Raw genomic sequence first — 6,890 nt, forward strand, 5'->3', positions numbered from 1 at the left:
CTAAAACTGAACAGGCAAAGCATACAAATTTTTCATAAAAATATTTTTCGCATTTTTTGGTGGAATTAAAGTACAAAAAGTTTTCATTATTCTTTGGCGAATGAAACCCTAATATAAAAAGTGTTTGAGATGAAGCCAATATTATACTTATAATGTTTTCGGTCCAATCAACATTTAAGAATTCTTTTTTTATATTGGTATCTTTATCTGTGTGGTTTTTACTACCCTTGCTACTCTCATAATGTAGAGCAAAACAATAAAGCATATGATAGACAATATTTCCGAAGCAAGTTATGATTAATACAAATGCCCAAACGTTAAATCGGAAAGTCAGACGTTGCCATTCAATAAACAGACAAAAGAAGGTTAATATGATCATGACCAGTTTTATGCTCAGCTTCAATGAAATGTAAAAATAAAAATCGTCTGGAATTTCTATCAAATTGTTGTATGAGTCATTTGTTAAGACTACGGTGAAAGTAAAAGCAAAAAAAGTAAATGCAGCCAGAGAAAAGAAAATTTGGACAGTTTTTTTAACCAAAGGTGCTATGGGCTTTGATTTATTTGATTCGGGGTTTAAGTTTTTTAAATTAATTGAAAGCTTTGACAAAACAGCATCTCTGTCATGTCGATCTTCTTTAGAATCATCTGGGAGGGAACTTTTCGAGGCATCATCAGTTGTTGCAAACAGCATGTCGATAGCCATCAATGAAAATTCTATCATTGCAGGAGATAAGAATGGATCGGTTTTCTCAATAGCACCCATTGCTTGGTCTATAGACTGACTAGACTCAGTTAAGTTTATTAACTGTGAAGAATTACTTTGGATCCAGTGTCTTGTAAACAGAAAATCGGACTCGGAAAATAATGTGTCTAACCAAATAAACAGGTTAGCTAAAAGTACTCCTAGTGAAGCAAAGTTCTCCAATACAGTATTATTTCGTTTACGGACATAGAATAAAGCAAAATAAATAAAAAGAAGAAATGTGTACAGCAGACTAAGCAAATTATAACAGATGCCTAATACTTCGATTGCATCATTTTCTTCAGCGATTGAGCAATCATTTGGATTTGAATGTTTCCATAAGTATAAGCCACAGTGAAAAAAATACCCAAGTCCAAAAATATACATTGAAATCAATTTGATTTTCAGAAATGTGTTTCTCGTCGTAAGATACATATCGTTAGGGTTTAAACGCGAGCATATAAGGAACACAACAGAAACAAGTCCTATGGTATTAAAAATGCTCAAAACCGCAAGGACCATGATTTTGGATTCGCATTTCGGATAAATCAGCTTTGCCCAATTGACTATCATTATTGAACCGACTATGGCTAGTACAGTTACACCCAGCACCACAAAATGTGGCAAACCTGAAACAAAATATGGAAAAATATTGTTATAAAACCAATTTCATTGAATTGCAATTACTATTTTCAAAGACATTTACTTTCTAAAGAATGGTTTATTGTTTATTTGATGATAAATTAAAAGAAAAGGTAGATTGCTTTAACTTAAGAAAGATAGAAACAAAATCTATACTTTGTAGAATGATTTTGGTTTAAATGCAGATTATACATAATCTGGTAATTATAATAGATGACGTTTGATATTACAAAAAGAAAAATCATCGATTCAAAGGACATATTTTTTAGCAAAGCACTAAAATTATATTTATTAAAGACAAATGTTAGAAATTACAATCTCAACCTTCAAATATATTAATCTCTGTTAAGTATGTTCAAAATGACTTTTTAAAGCTCATTTCAAATTAATAAACCACAAATTTTCAGATAAATGTCTAAGTTATTACAAAAATATGCAAAACACTTATGAAAATTTATGAAAAAAAAATTGTTTGTTTTGAAAACCCTAAATACTATACATTTGGTGAAAAAATATATTTTATCGTTTTTGAGATTAGAAATACAATATATTGTAATTTGAAGCCAAAATTGGCCGTTTTGAAAAATATATGATGGTCTGGTCCAAGGCGTGTTAATGTCAAAGACAGTACATTATCTAACATATGTTGCTGGCTGATGCTTATAACTTACTTAAAGCAGCCTGTTTATTACTCATTGTCGCTTTTGGCGATTGTTTCTTTCACTTCATCTATATATACCTAGCATTATCAAATAAAATACTAGTAAGGCCGGAATAAATGTTTCACGTTTGGGTTTGCAACTATCATTGATATTATAAATATTTAAAACGTGTTAAATAATAAATGCCTGTTTGACACGTTTTTCATTTCTAATTTAGGCAAACAAATTGTGTGACATAAAATACATGTCATTTTGCACAATAAATATTTAAAACGTGTTAAATAATAAATGCCTGTTTGACACGTTTTTCATTTCTAATTTAGGCAAACAAATTGTGTGACATAAATACATGTCATTTTGCACAAAGGTTTGTGCAGTTTGAATTGATGAGGATTGAATGATTCTGCGAATTTATTTGTAAATTGAAAATATGAATGCTCAATTATATCTTCCAACCAGATGTAATACTTAAACGATGAAGCTAAATGAACTTCTCCGAGTTTGTGGATAGAGTTTGGAAATATTCGTGCAACGAATTTTACATCAAAATACACTCAAGTTAGCATTTTTTTCAAACTCATTGAAACAATTGCAAACGTTTCTGGCGTCCTTAACTCTTTATTCTTTAAAATCCCTTTAAAATCTTTAAAGATCCCTTTTCTAAGCATAATTATGGTGTATTGGTATAAAAAAAAGTATGAAATTATCTTTGAATACAGCTTTATTATTATTATTATTATTATTATTATTATTATTATTATTATTATTATCATTATTTCTTAATCTAATATTCAAGATTAGATTATATTAGGAAAATAATTTTGATTTCTTTTTTATTAAAAGATGATTTACAATTCCTACTCTATGGAGATATGTATATATATACCTGGTTTTATCTTGAGTGCACAATATCGTTTATTGTTATCTGCAATTCAAATTAAACACATTTGTTATAAAATAAATACAGTGGTTTTATCAATATTCGTTGAATACCATTTTTGTGAATCTCGTTGTTAAGTAGACCCACAATAATAAATGTTCATAGAAGTGCAATATTTATTTCTTCATTTTGTATTGATAGGATCATTGGCCACGCATTTACGTTTATTGAATCCATTAAAATTAATACCCACGAATATTAATGAGAACACAGTACGTTATTTCTTGTGAATAAAACCTAGCTAACCACTGGGCTACTGATGAGACTTAATACATTGATTAACAGTGAAATGTGCTTGATGAATGTAACCTTTACTCTAACAAGTCATCCCTTAGCCAAACCCATCCCGAGTTAGACCCAAATGATGATTCGCTCTCCTTTTGTTAGAAATACATTTATGAACATATTTTAAATTTCTAAATCTAAAAAATAAACAAATGACATTTTTTTTTATTTATCCCCTTTTTAATATTAAAAGTATAAATAATACATAATTTATAACTAATAGAATGCCACTACAGATTGCAACTATACCGATAATTTTCATGTTGAAATATAAATGTAGGAAACTAAAACGTTTGTAATACTCCTAATAAATAGCAAATCAGTGTTCATTTTGATTTTCTAAAATACTCAGATTACAGTTTCTTTCATAAAAGGTAGAAAAATGCATGCATTCATTCAATCAAAAACAATTTGTGTGTTAAAATGTAATGTAATATGTAAATGTACATGTAATACCATAGCTACCATTATTATCATTTACGTTGAAACACAGTACACACCAAATATTAATTGCAATGCACCCAAAAAGTTTTTTTGTGGAATTCTTAAATATTAATTTTTGCACCATTAACCATTGGTTGAAAAATTCCTTTCAGCCAAAGATTGTTGTTTTCTAAAGGATAATTTTTGTAGAAGTAAAATATCAATTTAAGCTTAATCTACGCACTGAAAATCACCGATCATTAACAGTTATTGTTAAGGTAAAGCATAAACAAGTTTTCAAGTAGAAAAAAAGGACAGAAAACAAAATGGAAAACAATCTTTTGTACGGCAATATATTGTGGCATTATTAAAATTCGTGATGACTCAATTTTTCGCGCCATTTGAAAATTCTTGGGTAGCCCTCTCAAAATATGTTCATACTCGACGAAAACAAAGTTTGGAACAGTTCTCCTTTTTTGCTTTCACTCAAAACCATGGAATTATATACCCACGAATAAGCAAAACACTCCCACTATACGAAAACTGACCCGCACGAATTTAAATAATTCCCCCAAAACGTTCAAATCATATTGACTTTCTCTTTGCGCCAATGGAAATAATTTACATATAAAGTACTTTGGAAATGGTATACAACCATTCGTCTTTGATTATTAGAGACTATTTGTTTTTTATCCAAAAGAAATCATTTATAATGCACTGCACATGTCATTTGGTATTTATTATTATTATCATGTTTACATGTATCAGGATTTGCCTAATATAGATTTTAAAAAAGGATTTTTTTCTAAACATGGCTTTCAATTAACTCTACACATATGAATGTTTACATTCTGAACTATCAGTTAACTCATAGTGTTGTGTTTTGTCGTTTGCTGGTTCACTATCATGTATTAAATCCTGATTATTGTTAACACCTGGTGCATGCAAATCACAACACTATTGGTATTTTAATTCTGTCTGATATATAATAATGTGCCAAAAAGATATTTTTATGTTTGATTTTAGTACAGTAACTGTTGTCTAGTCGATAAATACAAAATTCCATTCAAATTGTAGATATCCATAAAAATGATATTTTCTAATGTGTTTGTCATAATAGTTACAGCGGTCGGTTTTCTTTAAAGGGGAATGATCACGATTTTGGTCAAAATTATTTTTCCGATTTTAATATTTACAATGCTTTACAAAGGCAATAATAGGCAACCGCAATTTGAGTGTCATTTGTTGAGTTAAAAGCAAGTTATAGAGCTTGAAATTCTTTGCTATATAAACAAAGCGTTAACTTTGTTTACATTTTGAACGTTGAAGTAAAAAAAAAAAACAACGAATGTTTTAAACGTTAGGAACTGTTTATCTATGCTTAAAGTAAATAAAAAGACAGACAAATAAGCTGGATTTTTTTTACTGGTTTATTGAACCTATGTAAACAAAAACAGGGCACGAGCCTTGTTTACATGTTAAAGAATTGTGAGCTCTGTATCTTGCTTATAACTCTACGAATGACTCTCAAATTTAATTTGATTAGACATGCATTTCTAAAGCATTTTAAAAAATAAAACAAAAATAAAACTTGACCAAAATCGTGACCATGTCCCTTTAAAGCTATTAAATAACTAAAAGGTAAAACACACGTTTTACCTTTTGATATCTTTTTTTCTTGTGTTTCATCGGCTTCTATAAAAAAAAAGATTCGTATTTATTGATGGAATAATGTGCATAAGAAATGACAATGCAAAAACGCAGCACTGTTAAGGTTTACCTTGTGATCGCGCCGACCAGAAAGTACGGGAAATGTTAACTATGATATCATACAAACACCAAGTCGTCAAAAAAGCTAATAAATAAAGTAATTTTCGATTGTTATGGGTACGAAAACATTACATTACAAATTACTTATGGGTGCAACTTTGTAGTTTGATAATTCCAACAACGATAGATATAAACAACAGACTGATCGCAGTGAACTTGTTGATGTGACGTCATATTGTAAATTTTGACGCATATTATTTGTAGAGAGAGGCGGATAAATCAATTTTTTAACATGAGAAAATCATTTTATAAATGAACGGAGCAGAATCATCAAACAATTATTATACAATTAAATCCCATCTACTAAGCTTGTTTGATTCGGCATGTAATTATTTTTTAGAACGTGTATTATTTCTTTTCTAGTGTATTTTATGTACAAGATCGATATGTTTGACATCGGAAAGCCTATTTAAAGGACATACGCTTAACAGATCATTTCGATCTTTTGAATATAAGTTAAATGAATGTTAATTTATTAAAAAAGTGCTGCTGCTTCAATGATATACACAGAATGAATTAATAAATACGTAAAATATTAAACGAAGGACATGTTAATTCCAACCGGAGCTCATTTCTTTGATATTTATTTTAATAAAAGATAAACTATATACAAAGCAGCAACACTTTTCAGAATCCACCAGAAATTTATTTATGATTTAAACTAATTTAAGTAAGGGTATGCCCTTGTATTATTAAAATTTGTTTATGACCTCCATTTGGGAGAATTTTCAACACATATCACGTGACAATCAATTCAGGGGACCACACTAAGTGTCATACAAAGTAGCATTTACTGTACTGTTTCATTTAATATTACAATTATATCATTGTAAAATAACTTTACATAAATATTTTGTAATAATAGATACATCGTTTTATGAACGTTTAAATCCGCTAATATTTTCATAATAAGCCTTAACAGTGCTGCGTATGTGTACAACATATTTACGTAGTTATTTCATTGTTTTTATTAAAATTTCTACCATAATTTAGTTTATTTCATCATTTTACAGTCTGTTCAGATTTTCCCATAAATCAAAAACTTTCAATAAAATAGCCTGATTTGTTTTGAAAAAAAAACCTGTCAACTGTTAATAAAATTGACCTTTATCTTCAATGTCCTCTTGCTGAATGGAGAGTTTCTGAAAACCTGGAACAAAACTTAAGATATTAACTTTAAGTTAATAAATGACGTCATAGATAATTGATGCTTAAAGGAAACAAATATTGTTCTATATTATGTCCCAACTTTTTGCAAAATACTTCGATAATCATAAATAGCTACATCCATCCACAAGAATGAAAAAAAGTATGTTCTGAAACGCCACATCTACCGCTTCAGGTTTCAATATACAACCAAAAA

This window comes from Magallana gigas, chromosome 10 (genome assembly GCF_963853765.1).
Source record: "Magallana gigas chromosome 10, xbMagGiga1.1, whole genome shotgun sequence".
NCBI classification, from domain to species: Eukaryota; Metazoa; Mollusca; class Bivalvia; order Ostreida; family Ostreidae; genus Magallana; species Magallana gigas.